The 21401-nt window shown below is 36.7% G+C and overlaps 2 long non-coding RNA genes across 3 annotated transcripts in view; one reads left to right on the top strand and one right to left on the bottom strand.

Annotated features, from left to right (window-relative positions):
- The window catches only part of LOC140621482 (uncharacterized), a 93218-nt gene extending 74995 nt beyond the window's left edge, over positions 1-18223 (top strand). The window contains exon 4 of the long non-coding RNA XR_012021196.1: positions 17014-18223. This is a non-coding gene — a long non-coding RNA (uncharacterized lncRNA). The remainder of the gene's footprint in view (positions 1-17013) is intronic.
- Positions 2252-21401, bottom strand: part of LOC140621484 (uncharacterized) — a 44480-nt gene continuing 25330 nt past the window's right edge. The window contains exons 3-4 of one of the 2 annotated variants that reach the window (XR_012021198.1): positions 20459-20511; positions 2252-2449 (exon numbers count right to left, since the gene is read on the bottom strand). This is a non-coding gene — a long non-coding RNA (uncharacterized lncRNA). The remainder of the gene's footprint in view (positions 2450-20458; positions 20512-21401) is intronic. The other variant, XR_012021199.1, reaches the window with a different exon arrangement.

The following is a 21401-nucleotide window of genomic DNA, read 5'->3' as shown; positions in this document are numbered from 1 at the left end:
TGTAATGGCTTTGAACAACGTGAAGAGGAAGGAAGTCCTAGGAGGGAGGAAAAGGCAGCCCAGGCTCTGGGGAATGAGTTTTCAGGAAGGATGGCTTATTACAGCATCGATGAGCCCAGGTGTGTGAGCAATGAGAGCAATAATAAAAGTTGTGTCCTGGGATAGAGTACATTTAGAGACAGAGAGATTTTCAATCTGTTGTGACAATAAGAAGAGGAAGACGGAGAACTAACATACTGCCAGAGCCAGCTTGGGGCCAGGCCTGGAACCAAATGTGTCACAAAAGGCTGAACCTGAGGGAGTAAATAATGTACCTTGGACCCAGCTAATTTAAATGGAGATCTGATATGGGATAACAATGAAAAGAGCCAGTGAAATCTACCAAACTGACACACTTAGTTCTAAACTTGGGAATCCCTTTCTGTGTTGGAGTAGACATGCTTCTTGGGTATGGTTGCTAGTGGAGGTGACAACCCACATCCTCCCTCCTTCTCTTCTCTTTTTCTTCCTTTCTCTTATTTTTTTCAATTTCTTTGTATTATTGTGGACACCTTGCCTTTAGCCAAGTGTACCTATGCCAGGTGTCTACATTTATACTATAGATAATAGTACAGATTACAATAACACAAACACCCCCATGAGCCCACCATCCCATTGAAAATGAAGAACATTGCCTTGTTTTAAATATTCTTTACATGCTTACCTACATGAAGATATTAATTGTGAGAATTATGTGTAGTGGTCATGATTTTCTTTATAGCTTTCCCACAGGCTTGTAATCCTAAACCCTAAATTGTTTAGTTCTACATTTTAAAATTTCAGGTAATTAGATCGTGCTCTATGCATCCATCTGCAGCTTCCTCATTTCCCTCCAACTTATGTACTTGAAACGTATCCTTGTTGCTCCTTGTTACTGTCCTTTTATTTTCATTGTTGGATGGATTGTGTTGTGATGGATTTTCAGGTTGCTGCTAGTTTTTTTCTTTTCCCCCTTCTTTTTTCCTTTTTTTTTTTTTTTGCTGTTACAGAGCTTCTGAGAGTATCTTGGTACATGTTTCTTTGTCCATATATAGAATAGTTTATCCAGGGTGTAAACGTAGGAGTGCAATTGCTTTGCCATACATAAGATAGACACATCTTGGACTCTAGATAGTGTAGGATTGTTTCCAGAGTGACAATGTAGCCTTACACTCCCACCTGCAGTGTATAAATGTTTTGGTGTTCCATGTCCTTGTTAACACTTGATATTCTCATGTCTTTAAGATTTCTAATCAAGCAAACATAAAATGCTATCCCACTGTGGATTTTTCTTGATTAGTAATGAGGTTGAAGATCCTTTATATATTCATTGATCTTTAGGATTTCTTTTTCTGGGAAGTGGCTAGTTAAGTATCTTCCTCCTGTTGCTACAAAATTGCCTGCCTTTTTCAATTTGCATTGCATCGAAATGTATTTGTAAATATATTTTCTCGCTTTTTGTGACTTTTTACTCTCTGCAGCATCTTTGGATGAACAGACACTCCAGAATTTAAGGTAGTCAAATTTATCAATATTTTCCTGCACTTTTTTTCTTGATTAAGAAATCCTCTATATCTTAAGAATATAAAAATATTTTTGATTTTTTTTCTAACTCTTGTAGTCTTTCTTTAATACACTTTTTATTTTGTTTTTTTTAATAATTTGTGTTTTATTTTTTTTCTTATAATAAATTTATTTTTTATTGGTGTTCAATTTACCAACATACAGAATAACACCCAGTGCTCATCCCGTCAAGTGCCCCCCTCAGTGCCCGTCACCCATTCACCCCTACCCCCCGCCTTCCTCCCCTTCCACCACCCCTAGTTCGTTTCCCAGAGTTAGGAGTCTTTATGTTCTGTCTCCCTTTCTGATATTTCCCACTCATTTCTTCTCTCTTCCCTTATATTCCCTTTCACTATTATTTATATTCCCCAAATGAATGAGAACATACACTGTTTGTCCTTCTCCGATTGACTTACTCACTCAGCATAATACCCTCCAGTTCCATTCACGTTGAAGCAAATGGTGGGTATTTTTATTTTGGAATAACTTTATGTTTACAGAAAGTTTTCAACAGCAGTGCAGAGAATCCCCATATATATATCCCTTCTTCAGTTCCACCCTTTGTTAACATCTTACATTATAATTGTATATTTGTTGAAGGTAAGAAACCAACATTAGCCCATTACTATTAATCGAACTCCAGACTTTATTTGCATTTTACCAGTTTTTTTTTTTTCTGTTTCTGTTTTAGGATCCAATCTGAGTGAGAAAGCACCTCTCTGTCATTTCTCTTCACTTTCTGTTAATCTGTGATACTTTTTTAGTCTTTCCTTGAATTTCTTGACCTTGGCCAGTTAGTTATGCTGTAAAATGTTTTTGAATCTTTTTCAGATGTTTTCCTCATGATTAGAGTGGGGTTAAGGGTTTTCTGAAAAAAAAAAAAAAAGAGAGAGAAAGAAAAATAGCACATAGGTAAAATGCCCTTCTCATCCCAGATAGCAAGAGTTATATGATATCCAAAAGACATTACTGGGGAGGTTAGCCTTTAGTATGCCTGCCAGATTTCTCCTCTGCAAGGTTACTATACTATTTCACTCTTTTCATACTCTATTCCTTATTAGAAACAAGTCTAATCCAGCCTGTGCACAAAGTGGAGTAGTGGTGGTGATTAACCTCTATCTCCTCAAGGGAGGACTATCTCCTTAAATGGAATTCTTCCATAAGGAAAATTTGTCTTTTCTTCCCAATTTATTTACTTATGAAATCATTTATCTCTATTCATGTATACATTGGTGTATATTTATTTTGTAATTTGGGTTGCCTCATAGTTTTTCATTCACAAGTAAGTCTTTTGTTGATCTGAAATTGGTAGTTTAATATGGTGTCAGGCTGAGGACCAGTTTTTCCTTTGTGTTCTTTTATATACAGATTATTAGTTGTTTTAGCACCTTTATAGAAAAAAAAAATCCACCACCCCTCACACACAGTTATTTGCTATGCCAGGTTATTCATTAAAAAGTTCTGTTGAAATAATTCTTGCCAATGTAATAAATTAAATATTATGTTGATTTAATTTTCATATTCCGAATTTTAAATTTAACGTTTTCTGTGATATTGAGCTATTTGCTATACTGTATATTCTTTGTGGAAATCGAGAACTGTTTATAGCACATATCAAGTAAAATCTTTTATGAATACTTGGAATTTTTTTAAAGCCAAAGTAAAACATTCAAGGTAATAGCAGCTACACTGTTGATTAGATGTTTACTGTGGATCCTATGCTAAACATTATCTACATCTTGTGGAGTTCTCATGCCATTCTTGCAAGATAAGTACTTTCTGGTTTACACAGATGAGAAAACTGAGGTTCACAGAGTACAAATAACTTACCCCAAAAACACAGCTAAAAGTAATAAAGTCAGATTCAAACCTGGGTTTTATTTCCAAGTTCATAGTTGATTTCTTCCAGATGCTAGCAGAAGGGCTCTGCTTGCTTTACAACCTAATCCTTTTGACTCAAACAAATTTCAATGAACCATTAGTATAAACATTCTAAGACACATTTACTGTTAAGGTATGTTCTGCTCCATCTGTCTCATCTAATATTGAATAGGAACAATAGTAGTTTCAAATTGAGATAGATGCACAATTTGAAAACCAAACCTAGCCTGATTTGCCATAGATATACTAAATTGTGCTTCAAAGAGAAAATGTGACCACTTATAAATGAAACTATTAGAGAGAATCAAATTTACAAGCCTACTTGAGCTATTAAAATTATTTTTAGGGAAAGCAATAAACCACGTGAAATGAGCAAGTGCACCCTGCTATTAAAACCATGGAGAATTAAGATGAGACTGGAAAAGACGATGGGAAACTAATTTATACGAGCAATTTAACATCTTCGAGGTAATGAGAAATACCTACTCATGTGATAGATGTTTGCTTTTGAATTTTACTCTGCAGAACACATTTTACTTTAAGAGTATCCATAAACATTTTAAAGTAAAGGAACATAATTCCTGGCCAAGGATCTGTGTTGCTGATAAATCCCAGGAGTGGCAAAAATCTCATTGGTGAGACAAAATCCTTATAGAAAATAGGGAGGTGGAGGGAAAAAAAAATGAAAACGCTGGTCACCAAAAATGAGTGTTAAGTGTTGGCTTCCAAAAACAAACCAAAGCAGACAGGGTTAGAATGTTCTGCCAACAGATAGCAGCTCTTATGAATCATTTTCCTCAATTGTTCAGGAAACACTGCAATGACTTTTTGTTGTGGACAGCATATTCTGTCCCCAGAGTTATTCAGATATGCATCTTTATAAACTCTCAAACCATCCTTCACTTGCTTAGAATTTTGGGCATTATACTCACATTTCTCTAATTCTATCCTTTTTGGTTATCACCTAAACAATACAGGTGTTAAAAGTTAGCAATAGTGAAATTTTCAACACAAAAATAAGAATTATTACATAAGTTTCAGCAAATTTTCAAAACCAAAGATACTAAAATCATAGATGTAAGGTGTACTGTATTAGCCCTTGTCCCCAAAGTCGTGTGAAATCGGAAAACAGATTTAGAGGAAGTTTCCTGAATAGTGATGCCTATAATCAAATAGAATAAAAATTACTCAAAATGTTTTGCCAGGGCAGCCCAGGTGGCTCAGTGGTTTAGCACCGCCTCCAGCCCAGGGCCTGATCCTAGAGACCTGGGATCAAGTCCCACATCGGGCTCCCTGCATGGAACCTGTTTCTCCCTCTGCCTGTGTCTCTGCCTCTCTCTCTCTCTCTCTCTCTCTCTCTGTGTGTGTGTGTCTATCATGAATAATTTTTTTAAAAAAAGAATAAATAAATAAAATCTTAAAAAAAAATGCTTTGCCAATGGTCATCCTGTGGACCAGTTCTTAGATGATAGAATTGATAGGTGTGGTAATCAGAATAATACCCTCACCCACACCCAGCCCTGCACTGAATGCCCAAGTTTTATTCTTGGAACCTGTAAATATTAAATGGCAAAAGGAAATATTCAGAGATAACTAAATAAAGATGTTCAGATGGGGAGATGACCCTGGACTATCTGCGTGGGCCCAGTGTAATAACAAGGGTTGTTATAAATGAAAGAGGAAAGTAGGAGAGTCAAAGTCAAAGAAGTAGATGTGACCATCAAAGCTAGGGTCAGAAAGCTTCACTGTTGGCTTTGAAGATGGAGAAAAGAGCCATGAGCCAAAAAATGCTGGAAAAGACAAGGAAACAGATTCTCCTCTAGAGCCTCAAATAAAGCAGCCCTGTGGACACCTTGCCTTTAGCCCAGTGTACTCATGCCAAGTGTCTATTCTACACAACTGTAAAATACTAAATTTGCTTTGCTTTAAGACATTACATTTGTGGTTGGTTGGTTATAGCAACAATGGGAAACCAAAATGAGGGGCCTAGGAATGTATTTCATCTAAAGAAGTAATTTTTTAAAAAGGCAGAACTTTGTGATACAGGGGAAAGTGAGCTCTAAAGAGTTCCAGGGACATAATTACAGTTCTTTTCAAACCAGAGCAGCAGAGGATACTTTCTACTCTTTGGTTCTACAAATATCAGTTACAAATGCTTACATATGCTGTTTCAGATTCCGCGAAAGGTTTAAATATCTTTAGTTCCATTTTATAGTGAAATTCATCATAGCAGAAAAAAAGAGAATTCATTCAATCAGACACTAAGCATCTAAAACATATGCTTAACAGTGGGAATAGCAACATAAGTAGGAAATGTCCCTTTCTCCCGTATTTTGAGGCAAATAATGTAGTAGTGTGAATTCCTGTTTCTTTTTTATTTTTGACCATGAACCACAGTAGAAAATTCATTTTTCATCAGAACTCAATATTCATACCTTTATAAGACTGAACCAGAACTTGATACGTTCTAATATTTTTTATTTTCTTCTGGTTGGTTTTAACAAATGCTATGTAGAAACTGTTAAATGGATTTTATAACCCACTAATGGGTGTGAAAAACACTAGTGTAGTGATCAAGTAAAATATGTAGAGAAATAGCTGAATGTGTCAGATACCGTAACACATGAAAATGACAGCGTGGTAATTACGAGAAAAATAGCAAATAGCTGACATTTGGATGCTTTCTATGTTCACTGTTCTAAAAGCATATTTAGAATTTGAAGTACCCTCACCAGGTATTCATACTGCAGAGGTCGGAACAGAAAAACTTCAGAGATCATCATCAAAATCTACACCAGAAGGTTTTTAATTAGCATCATAAATAATAAAAATGCATTGGCCTTGAGTTGTGTGAGTAGATAGGATGAGGGAATGGCAACACTTGAGTGTGAATACAGTGTAAAAACACGGCATGTCGAGCCGCAGCTAGTATCTCTGAAGCAATGTCTGAGGTTCACTGCTCCATTTGGCCATACCATTTCAGAGAGGACAGTGTTCCTGGACTCAAACCAGAAGGTCGGCTGGTCTGCTCTCAGGGTGGCTTCACAGCCTTGGTAGGCCTAGCTTACAAGCAAAACTATATGATTTGTGTCTGCTTGTTAGTAAAAGTTAGATAGGACTTATTCTATATCCTGTTTCCAGGGCACCTGGGTGGCTCAGTAGCTGAGTGTCTGCCTTTGGCTCAGGTCATGATCCCAGGGTCCTGGAATCAAGTCCCACATCAAGCTCCCCACAGGGAGCTTCTCCCTCTGCTTCTGTCTCTGCTTCTGTCTCTGTGTCTCTCATGGATAAATAAAATCTTAAAAAAAACCAACCAACCAACCTGTTTTCATCATGAACATACTGTGAGGTAACAAGATTATGCGAGAATGGATTGCCAGCCAAGGCCCACCTGGAATCTTTGGAAGCTGACAATATTTACCAAAAGAACCTGGTGATTAGGGCAGCCTGGGTGGCTCAGCGGTTTAGTGCCGCCTTCAGTCCAGGGCATGATCCTGGAGACCCAGGATCAAGTCCCACGTGGGGCTCCCTGCATGGAGCCTGCTTCTCCCTCTGCTTGTGTCTTTGCCTCTCTCTCTCTCTCTCCTCTCTGTGTTTCTCATGAATGAGTAAATAAAATCTTAAAAAAAAAAAAAAAAGAACCTGGTGATTATTAAATGGTCAACTTGGCTTCTTTTTTGGGGGAAAAAAGTGAACTTGGGTTCTTTTAGTTCTCCACAAACTTTACAGTCTGTTCCAAAAAATTTGTGTTTCACCTCTTAGCCGATGTTCCTCGAAGAGAAGTATGCTGTTAGAAACACTTGTGTATAATTTAGCATTCTACATTTTCAAAGGCACCCTTCCCAGTTCCATAAACAATGATGGTCGAGAACACAGGCTGAAAGTGTGAATTTCTGCTCCAGTGCAGGGGTTAGATGATCAGATTTGCTGTGGTCCTGGCTTTTTTCTCCCTCCTCAGCTCCAACCTGGGAAGCAAGGTTGCTTTGAAGACCATGGGATTTTCCCTTCTTACCACATCTGGAATTCTTCTTGATTATTCTTTTCCTTCTAGTCTGAGGCATACATTTTCTTCTGTCTCTGGTCATACAGTAAGGACAGAGTAGTAGAGAATGGGTGTGAAAGAGTTTAGAGATACTGGGAGCAATAATGTGTTGCTTATGGTTTTAAGCCTTGGATCTTAGAAGAAAGGCTAGAAGGCAGCATCAACAGTGCCGGCAACAGGATGTTTAATATCTCTGGTTTCCATTCTTTGTTCTCATTCCTCAGGTTCCCTTCTGTGCTCACCACAATTACCTTCCTGCTCACCACTCCCCAGCCGTCAGCCAATGCCTGAGTGACTAATGTGTCCTTTGCGATGCCATCGAACTTATAGAGTGGCTACCAAAGAGCAATGGCTAATGATTGTGTCAAGTTTCTTTCTTAGAGGTCTGAGGTTTGCTCCAAAGAAAAAACAGAAAGAGAGAGAAGAAAGAAGGAGAAGCAAGGAAGAAAGGAAATTTCAAAAGGCTTATTAGGTTCTTAGAGAATAAAATGTATCCTTCTTCCCATTATAATGACTAAATTTTAAAACAAACAAGCAAACAAAGTTTTGTAATGCAAGACTGCTCATCCCACCTCCCCTGAAAAAATTCTTCTCTCCTAATTTCAGTTATCAGCGTGGTGTCTGACCCGTGTGAAGATCGATAGTTATTTTTCATGGAGATTGGAGTAGTAGAAATATTTACATGAATTCCTCCCATGCATTGCACTGAAGTCTTTCCTCCTCTGTGACTACATGCTTAGGAGACACAGAGATTTCAGTGATAATATTAGCTAAATTTACATAGAAAGATGATTTTATGATACTGCTTTCAGCTGTTTTAAATTTCAATTTCTAAAATCTCCATATTATTTATTTACACATAATCATGTCTTCTGAGAAGGCTTCCCTCATCTCTCGTCTTTTTTTGGAGATACTCTCTAGTTGAAGATTTTCAGAGTACCCTGAGATTCTGTCTCTGAAACCCTTATGATAACTATCTCATTCTCTTTCTTTGTCTAGACCCAAACCAGGCACACAAAAGGTGTTTAGTAACTGCCGGCTGGAGAAATAAATGAATTACTGCCACTACATAGATTTGCTTTTTCCCACTTAGATGACTAAGTGATTTCCCTTCCTTTTTGACATTAAGGCATTTTTACAGAAATGGAAAAACATTATTTAATGTGAAAAGCCACTATTATGATCTATTATAATCTTCACCCCAAAATAGAAAGGAACTATTCGTCTTTTCCATCTAGTGTCTAAATTGTGGTAATGAGTTTCAGTTTCTCAAGGTAATTGCTGTGTAGATCATATTCATTTTGTTCTTGGATATCCCTGAAGCATTCCTCTAGCCTTCCTTCTCTGAGTTTTGTCTTAAGAACACTCTTGTCAGTTGAGATTAAGATAACATTTCTATGTGAACACAAAAGCTGAGAAAGAATTCCAACCATGCTGTCTGAGGAACGGGCTGTGCTGTTCCTCTTGTTTTCTCTCTGTTCTTCAGGCTGAGTGGAGGCTGTGCCCCTGACAATTAAGAGAGCCAACAGGTACAACTGCTGGGAGAGTGAGATGTTGTGCAACATTCCCTCAGCTACAACCACCAAGGCAAGTAGTGGATCTAAGGCTAGCCTCCTGTCATCCTGTTCAACATTCTGGAAGGATTGATTTTTTCAAATAAGTATTTCAGGGTACAGGAAAGTCTTCTGCCAAACTCTTCACTCACTTTTGATCTAGTGGACACCCAGAAAGGTGAATCTAATAACAGTATTTTCACCAAAATGTCTATAATTTTCTTGACTCTAAAATAACCAAAGGTCTTTGTGGAAATAGTCTTATGAAATATTCATTTCGTTCTGGATTCCTGTGTCTAAGTGCCTACTTTTTTTCTTAAGTAGCCTGAAGTTCAACCTGAGATCTGTTCATAAAGAAAGTTCTTTCATTTAACAAGTATTTGCATGCATGTGAGGTAGTAGTAAGTATTAGCAACAAGGCAGAGACGGTGGCTGCTTTCCTGGTATTTTCATCTTAATGATTCTCTGTCCTGAAGTATTAGAGCTCCAAAATCTGAACAAGTTGCTTCCCAGATCCTATTGCACCACATTTTCCCAGTGTTTCCCAAACTCTCTCTCGGAAAGGGGTAAGACAACTTCATAAGAAACTGTCTGGGATGTTTATTAAAAGTTTGGATTCCCAGTTTATTAAACCCAAAGATTCTATTTCAGTAGGCAGGACTAACACAGGAATTTCTATTTTTAAAAAGTTTCAACTATTGGGGTGCCTGCGTGCTTGGTCAGGTAAGCATCAGACTCTTGATTTCGGCTCAGGTCTTGATCTCTGGGTCCTGGGATGGAGCCCTGCCTCAAGCCCTGCATAGAGATCCTGCTCTCGCTGAGTGTAGAGTCTTCTCCCTCTGCCCAGCTTGTGCTCTGTTTCTCATTCTCTCTCTCTCTCTCTCTCTCTCTCTGTCTGTCTCTCAAAAAAACAAAACAAACAAACAAAAAAACAAAAAACAAAAAAACCACTACTTAAAAAACTTTTTAAAGAGTTTTTTTGGTGGGGGAGGGCAATACTCAAAAATTGGAAAAATTTTGTGATATTTGAAAATTTGAGTAACTCGATAGAAAGATTTTTATTGTTGATTTGGCAAGCATATTAAATAATGTTGGAGAGAAAGCTATCAAAGACAACGTAATCCAGTGTAGCAATGACGATGATAATGCATAATGACTAATCCTCCCAAATAACTTGACCATTGAGTTTTAACTCATGCATTGCAAATTCAAAATAAATCACACAAATTAGTAAGGATTATATAAAATTTATGAATATAAAATAAATGCACATCTTTTTTTCTGATTAGATGCTGAAATATAGCATCTGTCCTGTTTTTAACAGTTTGTATAGGGTTACAAAGACATTTTCTGTATGAATAGGCACTATTAAAACACTATTACTTTATAATCACAAGATAATGTATCTTAGGCATCGACAAAGCCAAAGGCGAGGATTAAATCTAAGTAATTTCACTTTCTCTTTAGAATGGTACAAATCCTCCAAAGGTGATCTATCGCAAAGCCTTTGTAAGCTTACCTAGAAATTTATCTACTAATACATCCTATTATAACTTTGAAAATTTTGAATAATAACACTTGGTGTATGGCATGTTTTACTTTCTAGAATTTCCATTACTGAAAATTAAGATTTGAAGATTCTTCCCCCAAACCTTTACATTTCTAAAGTCTTTAACTAAAATAATTACTCTTTATTATCTGCTTCTTGCCAACTGTCTACATTTTCACCTATTTTTCTTTATTATAGATTTGACATAACCATTGCCAAATTAACAAAATGCCTTTTATTATTTATCCAGAAATACAGAATTCCTATAGTAAGAACAAGAACTAAAATGTATTTATGTGAGGGCAATGAAAATTTTCTAAAATTAGATTGTGGTGATGGTTGCACCATTTTGTAAACATACTAAAAGCAGTGAATTGTATACTTTAAAAGGTTGCATTTTATGGCATATAAATTATATCTCAATAAAGCTGTTAGAAAAAATTTATTAGGTTTCTTTTAAATGCTAAAAGTATTTGCTAAATCCTTGATGGCACATCTATGGTGATAGGAGGCAACCAGAGAAATTGAATTCCCTGTATATTTCCCCTCTATTACTCTTTCTTAAAAAAAAAAAATTATTCATGAGAGACACAGAGAGAGCGGCAGAGACACAGGCAGAGGGAGAAGCAGGCTCCATGCATGGAGCCTGATGTGGGACTCGATCCCTGGACTCCAGGATCATGACCTGAGTGGAAGGCCAATGCTCAACCACTGAGCCACCCAGGCATTCCCCACCACTTTTTTTTTTTTTTAACTTATTTAGACATCTTGTAGTCATTCTGTGATCCTCCACAAGTAAAAAGTACTTCTTGCAAGCTTGGAAATTTTAGTTAAGGTAGATATCATAGGTAAGTATAGCAATAAAATATAGCTGATAACAATGGTTATTATACATTTTACTTATTTGTAACGTGATTTTTTGGAAGGCTACATGCTCTATCTTTATAGGTATCCAGAGTTTCTGTAATATGTTGTAGAGGATGCTTTAGAGACATCTCCACAATGAATGTGACATTAGCTTAAGGACTTTTAGAAGAAGCTTCATATAATTCTGAATTAAAGATCTCCAATACATAGGGATTCAACCTTATTGCCATAATATTCTCTGTGATATCTTTGGGAGTGTGCTAAACAGACAAACAAATAAACAAAGCTTAGGAGCACCTGGGTGGCTCAGTCAGTTAAGCATCTGACTCTTGATTTTGGCTCAGGTTATGATCTCAGGATGGTGAAATTAGAGCCTTACTGGGCTCATGCTGTGTATGGGGCCTGCTTAAGATTCTCTCTCGCTGTCTCTCTCTCTCTCTCTCTCCCTCTCTCTCTCTCCCACTCCCCTTCTTCCCCCTCCCCATTCATGTGCACTCTCTCTCTCTAAAAAAATAAAGCTAGGGGTGTCTGGGTAATTCAGTTGGTTGAGCATCTGCCTCTTGATTTCAGCTTAGGTTGTGATCTTAGGGTCATGGGATCCAGCCTGCATGGGACTCCTTACTCAGCTTGGAGTCTGCTGGTCTCTCTCTCTCTCTGTGCTCCTCCCCAGCTCATGAGCACTTTCTCTTTCTCTCAAATAAATTAATAAATAAAAATCATTTAAAAAATAATCTTTGTAAAAACAAGCTTAATACAAATGTTAGGATATTTTGCAAGAGATTTACCATTTAAAACATTAAAAGAAATACATTTCTAAAGCAACTTTTTCTTATTTATACATAATTTAATAAATGTTATTACCAGTACTATTGTCTTCTTCCTACAGAAGTCATGACTTTTTTGTGAAATCAAAGACCAGTCTGTACTTAGGAGACTCATTGACCCCATAAGGCATGCCAGTGTCTTGCCAACATGAGATGCTATACATTAAGCCCATCTCTAAGAAGTGAGTTTTTATAAACCTTAACTAGGCCAAGGTCTTTTCCACTCTGCAGCTTCTTTAATGATTCCCTTCTAGGTTGTTCCTGGTCTTGTCACTTATGTAACCCATGTCCCATAAATAGAGTGCTCTCAGGGGAACTCTTAGAGTTGTTTTGGAATTTGTCTTTGAGAATCCCATTTGGTGATTTCCTGAGTTGTTGCTATGCCAAGTACACATCAACAATGGGTATTTGAAAACTTCCATGTGCATCAAGACACTCTAAGCGTCTGAGTACTCTGAACATTATACGGAGCCATTCACATCCTCCTAGAAACGTGACATTGATGCGGAGCTAGGATTGCATAGATTCTACGAAACCAAAATGAAGTCCACATATTTCCAATACTAAACTAGACTTAACACACACAGAATGCAACTATAAAAATTCTGAAGTCAAAGGAAAATGAAGAATGTCAGATAGCAGCAATAATTACATGAAGAGTCGTCACCCAGAGAAATAAGCTTCCAGACCAAACTGATGAATGTAAGCTTGGATTATTCACTCTCTTTCTGGACTTCTTCACTAGAACGTCAGATACGGATCCTCAGATCTTTCTAAGTATCATTTCTCTAGTCCGTCTTCATAGAACATTTCTCTAAGACATGATCAGTGCACTAGCAACTCTCAAACTGAGACGTCAAGAGACTTTTCCTTTTTTTTTTTTCAAGAGTAAAGGGATACAAAATCTTTCTATTACTAGAAGCATCATATCTATGAAGAATTCTCTCTTAAAGAATGAGATGCCAGCTTGATCTTATTGTTTGGGTGCCTAGAAATAAGGATGGATTTAAAATACAGAGGGAATTTGCTTCAGAAGCTATGAATATGAACATGGAATGCCTTCCTTAAAATAAAATACTCATAACCTGAGTTGATAAATTGTAGTAATAGGAATAAAAATACTAACCAGTATAAGTGAAGTGATTTGCTTGATCTTATCATAAGAAAGTAGTCAACAAATGGTAACTATTGTTACTAATAATAGAAAATGGACGAAGATAACTATTTTCTCATTTTGCTTTTACCAATACCTAAATATTTGGCTGTTACCTTTGATGTTTGCTTGATTTCCACCTTTGTAACAAAGAAAATGTAATTTTAATGAAAAAGAAGTTTAAATCGTTGGGTGGTTAGGAAGAATTTCGTCATTTTGAGCATGGGACTAAGGTTTTTGGAACATATAATAAAGACATTTGACCACCTGGTGAAATTCCTGCATTGCAAGAAAAGTTTTTTGAGATAGAAAGAAACATTTTGAAGACCGAACTGTAGAAATACTGATTATGAGGCAGATTTTGTGAGCAGCCATGTTTAGATCCTACCACTCAAATCTGCTCCCAGATACTTTCTCAAATAGAAGATTTCAGTAAATCATAAGCCTAAATAAACATAAAATGTATTCATATTTTGGAAGAAGCAGAGAATGGCACAGATATCACCATCTCATTTAACAAGTCAAGAATATGCTAATGAGTTTTCTAGGTGAGCCATGAAGATATCAAGAGCCCCTCTCATGGGAACACCAGAATTTTAAAAAGCCCAACTCTTCCTAATATTTTATTTCATTTTTATTATTTTATTAATTACTTATTTTTTAATTTTAAAGAATGTACAACATAAAATTTATCATGTTAACTATTTTGTAAGTAGACAGCTCATTTGGCATTTACATTTTTGTGCAACCATCACCACCATCCATCTCCACAACTATTTTTGTTTTGCAAGACTGAAACTGTATACTCACTAAACAATAACTCCCTATTCACCTCTCCTCCCTGGCCCTGCTGACTACCCTTCTATTTCCTGTCTCTATCAATTCGTCTATTTTAGGTACCTGATATCATACAATTTTTATTCTTTTGGGATTGGCTAATTCCACTTAACATAATGTGTTCAAGGGTCATCCACGTTATAGCATCTGTTGGAACTTCCCTTTTAAGGCTGAATAGTATTCTATTGTATGAATAAACCACATCTTGTCTGACCTTTCATTGTCTGTATACACTCGGGTTGTTTTCACTTTCTGGCTATTGTGAATAATGTTGCTATAAATATGGGTGTACAAATATCTGTTTGAGTTCCTGCTTTCACTCCTTTTGGAACTTTGGATCAATGGCAATCCTATGTTTAATTTTTTTGAGGAATCACCAAACTACTTTCCACAGTGTCTGCATCATTTTATGCTTCCACAAGCAGGGCATAAGGGTTGCAATTTTCCCACATCCTCACCAACGTTTGTTATCTTCCATTTTTATTTTTATTTTATTTTTAAAAGATTTTATTTATTTATTCATGAGAGACAGAGAGACAGAGACAGAGACAGAGACAGAGAGGCAGAGACATAGGCAGAGGGAAAAGCAGACTCCATGCAGGGAGCCTGATGTGGGACTCGATCCCTGGGCCGTGGGATCATGCCCTGAGCTGAAGGCAGATGCTCAACCACTGAGCTACCCAGGCACCCCAGTTATCTTCCATTTTTTAACAATAATACCTTGGGACACCTGGGTGTCTGAGTCAGTTGAGTATCCAACTCTTGATCTTGGCTCAGGTCTCGATCTCATGGTTGTGAGTTAGAGCTCTGCATTGGGCTTTGTGCTGGGTGTGGAGCCTCCTTAAAAAGAAAGGAAGGAAAGAAGGAAGGAAGGAAGGGAGAGAGGGAAAAAGAGAAAAAAAATCTGAATTGGTGTGAAGTGGTATCTCATTGTGGCTTTTATTTGCATCTGCCTGCTAATTAACGATTTTGAGCATCTTTTCATATTTTTGGCAATTTGTATGTCTTCTTTTGAGAAAGGTTGCTTCAAGTTCTTCGTCCATTTTTTAACTGGGTTGTTTAGTGGTGTAAAGTTTTCGTTATATATTCTGGACATTATTAACCCCTTATCATATAGATATGTGATTTGCAGATACTTTCTCCCATTATGAGGTTGCTTTTTCATTTGTTTTTTAAGGTACAAAATTTTGAATTTTGATGCAATCCAATTATCTATTCTTTCCTTTGTTGCTCTTATATTTTAACAGAATAGGATTCAGTTGAATTGGTCAAGGTTAGGGTCAGTTATACTTAGGATAGAATGTTCCATATAGACTAAATGAAAATTGAGCATATTTTGATGGAACATTGTTACCCACACTTTCTGCAGAATTGGTAGTTTCAACTGAGTACAGGCAGTTTTTCTTATTTTTGTAGTTTTTTTCTTTTGCTGTCTATTTTATTTAAAGTCTTAATTTAGTTCAAGGAACACAGATTCTGAAGCAGATTTTTTTTTAGTCACCATCATAGTTCTTAGAATTACTGTAAACAAATGTCCAGAAATTTACCTCTGAGGCTGGACACTATTCAGATCATTTTTAAAAGAGTTTATTTATTTATTCATGAGAGGCACACACACACACAGAGGCAGAGATATAGGCAGAGGGAGGAGCAGGCTCCATGCAGGGAGGCTGAGGTGGGACTTGATCCCGGGTCTTCACCCTGGGCTGAAGGCAGCGCTAAACCATTGAGCCACCTGGGCTGCCCAAATTCAGATCAATTTGTTCTGTAGTTGCTTCAGTTTCTAGTCATGTGTTGTTTAAGTACAGAAGAGATGCTGAAATATCCTGGAACTCTACCCTGTCCAAAGAATTCCAGGTTTTTAGGAAAAGAGTCCATTTCAAAGATCTCATTACAGTTTAAGTCCATTGCACAGTGCTTTAATAACGCACATGTAAACAAGCTCCTACATTTAATCAAATATCAGATCCAGTGGACAAAGTTGGGAAGCTTCTTCATTTCAATATAGGTGTAGGTGTGTGTGTGTGTGTGTGTGTGTGTGTACATTAAAGAAAATAGAAATAGGGATCCCTGGGTGGCGCAGCAGTTTAGCGCCTGTCTTTGGCCCAGGGCGCAATCCTGGAGACCCGAGATCGAATCCCACGTCGGGCTCCCGGTGCATGGAGCCTGCTTCTCCCTCTGCCTGTGTCTCTGCCTCTCTCTCTCTCTCTCTCTCTCTCTCTGTGACTATCATAAATAAATAAAAAATTAAAAAAAAAAGAAAATAGAAATAATTCAGTGCTTTTAGCCAATCTGCAGATATCGGCCAATGTGGTAGATTTCAAGAATACCTTATTTTTTTTTCAATACATTGAAACAAGCAAAATAACACATTGTCCAATTTTCTATTTGGGTGGGTTATTTTTTTAGGGGGCGAGTTCTTTCTAACACTTTTAACATTTAAAATGCCTAATGTTTGACATTGTCTAAATTAGAGTTAAGGCTGTGGGTCGGTTCCAAATGCTCACACGTTACATGTAGGAGTTTTAAAAATGTATGTTTTCTGGAAGATTCAACATAAGAGAAAAATAGCTTGTTTACAAGTTGGTTGAGTACTAGTTGGTAGGATTTTAGATTTCTAGGTAGGATGTCCAGTTTAGAAAAAAAAAAACAGAAAAAACAAACAAAAAACAGAGATATTTACTTATCATTTGTAACTTAAACACATTCTTTTCTTATATTCCCAGTTGTCTAGGTTTTCTAGCATCCCCTGTTGAAAGCTAAAGCTCAAAGAGAAGATACCACTATCAGCTGAAGTAAGCCAGATGGCAGCTGTGAGTTCTGGTGGAAAAACAGAGGACATGGTCAAAAAAGTTCTAAGATGGAAGAGAGACATGTTAAAACAGGATGTGGATTTGCACCTCACACAACTGAAAATTTAGACGAATTAGAGTTAATGCTTAAAAAGACACTTCAGAATAAGAAAGTTTCAATAATTATTTTTCAGGTATCTCGGTTGGAATGGCTTTCTAACATAAAAGATGTTACTACTAAATAATCGTTATTCAAAAAATTACAAGTAAAATTAAAAGACATTCCAAGAAGAAAATCACCAATCACCTCAGACAAGAGAGTTGATGTTTTTTACATTGATTTTTAAAAACCCAAGACCTGAGATTTAAAAAATGACAAATTTACTGAAGAATAAGTGTTATATACCTTAGTCCTTGACCAACTGACTTAATCACTGGGAAAAACGTACAATTCCAAAATAATAATCTTTTGTTGACAAGAAGTGATTTAAAAAACAAACACATGATGTAAGAGACCCTAGTTCATTCATGGGGTCATTCCATTTTCCCAGTCAGGATAATCACTTGGATCAGAGGTGGTTCTAAACAGAGTGTCTGCTCATTATTGAGCAATTTCTCAAAGGCCATTAGGACCGAAATAGTAAACAAAGGGTGATTAATGGTGTCATGACTGCTGTCACTATTGTGACAATATAAACATAGAGCTTTCCTGAAGACTTCACACATTAAGTTTTCATTAGGATATATTCTAAAGGGAACATGTGTCTATATGCTTGCATTATTCTGTGTAAACTGAGAGACAATTCTCAGGGTTCGACTTATTGTATGGTGAAAGAAAGCACTTTTAAAAATTTTCCTTTTTATGTAGTCTTTTCCCCCAATAACCTGTTAAAACAAATATGGAGAGTAACAAAACATATGTGTGCATACTTTTTTAACCTCTCCATTAACCTCATTAGAGCTTCTTTTCTGCCTCAACTCCACAAAGCTGTTGTCCTAGCAACAGACCACTATGTCAGTTTTCTTTATATTATCTAAATTGCATATTGTCTGCTCACCAGCTATTATCTCTTACTCTAGTTATGTCTAGGTTAATTAACTGTGTTCTTATTCTCTAAGGAAATAAATCTCAATTACTCTCTTCTTCTGTTGTCTTAGCCATAATTTTAATCTTACAGTAAAAGGGAACTATAGTTTGGAACTATATATATTTTTTCATAAATCATGACAACTGAGATTTACTTTAGACCACAGTATCTTAGACTGAGGTCAGCAAATGGTATTCTTAAGGCCCCCAAACTGCTTCCAACAAATTCTGCATCATCTAGATCCCCATCTAATAATAAAACACCCAGTCACATCACTGTCTAAGTCTATACTGGGATATGGTAATGTGTTTGTGCAAAGCAGAAGCTAAATCACCGCGCAGTGAAGGTTTCACAGCACTTGAAATAGACAAGACCTGAGTTCGTTGGAACATCCGCACCACATTCTCATGGCAAATAGTTGCTTTACGTAAATGTTTCTAATACTGACTTACAGAAATTCAGCAACAGTCAGTGGGCACTAGGTAAGAAATGAAAAAATATACTACTTTCAATTTTAGCAATCAATAAAATACGACTTGCCTCATGTTATTGCACTTTGCGTTATTGTGCTTTGCAGATACTGAGATTTTTACAAATTCAAAGTTTGTGGCAATCCTGTGTCAAGTAAATGTATCTATGAGCACCAGTTTTCCTACAGCATTGGCTTACTTTGTGTCTCTGTGTCACATTTTGGTAACTCTCACAATATCTCAAACTTTTTCCGTCATTATTACGTTTGTTACAGTGACCTGTGATTTCTGATGTTACTATTGTGATGGTTTTGTGGCACCATGACCCTTGACCATGTAAGTTGGTGAACTTAATAACTGTTGTGTGTGTTCTGACTGCTTCACCTATCAACCATTCCCCTATCTCTTTCCTTGCCTTCAGGCTTCCTTCCTTGTTTCCTGAGACACAACCATACTGAAATTAGGCCAATTAATAACCATAAAATGGCTCCTAAGTGTTCAAGTGAATGGAAGAGACACACATCTCTCATTTTAAGTAAAAAACTAGAAACAATTAAGCTTAGTGAGAAAGGCATTTCATAAATTGAGATAGGCCAAAAGCTAAGCCACTTGTGCCGAAAAGCCAGTTCGTGGATGCAAAGAAGTTCTTGAAGGAAATTAAAAGTGCTACTTCAGTGAACATGCAAATGTTAAGAAAGTGGAATAGCCTCATTGCTGATATGGAGAAAGTTTTAGTTGTCTAGGAAAAGATCAAACTGGGTACAATAAATCCTTAAGCCAAAGCCTAATCCAGAGTAAGGCCCTAACTCTCCTCAATTTTATGAAGGCTGAGAGAGGAAGTTCAGAAGTTGGACTCTAGCAGAGGTTGGTTCCTGAGGTTTAAGGAAAGAAGCAATCTCCCTAACAAGAGTCCCAAGTGAAGCAGCAAGTGCTAATGTAGAAGCTGCAGCAAGTTATCCAGAACATCTAGCTAAAACACTTAAAGAAGGTGACTATGCTAAACAGATTTTCAATGCAGACAAAACAGTTTTAGATTGGAAGAAAATGTCATCTAGGACCTTCATATATAGAGAGGAGAAGCCAATGCCTGGCTTCAAAGCTTCAAAGGACAGACTCTCTTGTTAGGAGCTAGTGCATCTGGTGCCTTTAAGTTGGAGCCAAAGCTCATTTATCATTCTGAAAATCCTAGGGCCTTTAAGAATTATGCTAAATCTACACTGTGCTTTATAAATGGAACAACAAAGCCTGGATGACAGCACATCTGTTTACAAAATGGTTTACTGAATATCTTAAGCCCACTGTTGAGACCTACTGCTTAGAATAAGATTCCTTTTAAAATATTACTGCCCGTTGACAATATACCTGGTCACCCAAGAGCTCTGTTGGAGATGTACGACAAGATTAACATTTTCATGCCTGTTGACACAATATCCATTCCGCAGTCTATGGATCAAAGTGTAATTTTGACTTTCAAGTCTTATTGAAGAAATACATTTCATAAGTTGCCATACATAGTGATTACTCTGAGGAATCTGGGCAAAGTAAATTGAAAATTTCTGGAAAGGATTCACCATTTAGATGCCATTCTGAACACTTAGGATTTATGGGAAGAAGTCAAAATAGCAACATGAACGGGAGTTTGGGAGAAGTTGATTTCAACCCTAATGGATGACTTTGAGGGATCCAAGCCTTCAGTGGAAGAAGTAACTGCTGTTGTGGTGGAAATAGAAAGAGACCTAAAATGAGAATTAGAGTCCGAAGATGTGAGTGAATTGCTGACATTCATGATAAAACCTGAGTGGGTGAAAAATTGCTACTTACGAATGAGCAAAGAAAGTGATTTCTTGAGATGGAGTCTACTCCTGGTGATGATCCTGTAAAGATTAGTGAAATGACAACAAAGGATTTAGAATTTTACAGAAACTTAGTTGATAAAGCAGTGACAGGTTTTGAGAGGATTATTTCAAATTTTCAAAGAGGGTCTATTGTGGTAAAATGCTATCAAACAGCATCTCATGCTAGAGAGAAATCATTTGTGAAAGGAAGAGTTAGTCAATGTGGGAAACCTCACTGTTGTCTTATTTTAAGAAATTGTCACAGCTACCCAGCCTTCAGCAACCACCACCCTGATCAGTCAGCAGCCCTCAACAGAGGCAAGACCCTCCACCAGCAAAAAGATTATGACTCACTGAAAGCTTGGATGATGGTTGGCATTTTTAGTAACAGTATTTTTTTAAATTAATGTATGTACATTTTTTAGATGTACTGCTGGTGAACACCTAATAGACTACAGTAGAGTATACAACATAAGTTTTATAAGCCCTGGGAAACCAAAAATAATAATTTGACTTGCTTTATTGTGATATTCACTTTGTTGTGGTGGTGTGGAAACAAGTCTGCAATATCTCTGACATATGCCTATAGAAAAATATTTAATATCTATTTCAACAAAACTACAATGTTAACCTGGATTTTAGGCAAACATAACAGCTTTGCTCATTTTTCATGTGTTTAATTGGCATTTGAAGATTGCTTGTTGAGTAAATTGTCATTATTCTGAGCTAGTAGTCTTGAAACTGTTCTATTACATAAAATATGTGAATAGACAATTCTTACACTTGTAGGATTTATGTAAAAATATAAAAACAGACCACATTTAGAACTAGATCTAAGGCTGCATCTTCCTATTAAACTCAGTATCATCTGTCATTATTATGAATGTGAATATTTAAAATTTTTCATTTGGTTGTACTTGAAAAAATTT

Source organism: Canis lupus, chromosome 30 (assembly GCF_048164855.1).
Source record: "Canis lupus baileyi chromosome 30, mCanLup2.hap1, whole genome shotgun sequence".
Lineage (NCBI taxonomy): Eukaryota > Metazoa > Chordata > Mammalia > Carnivora > Canidae > Canis > Canis lupus.
This window is presented reverse-complemented; position numbering and strand designations above follow the sequence as displayed.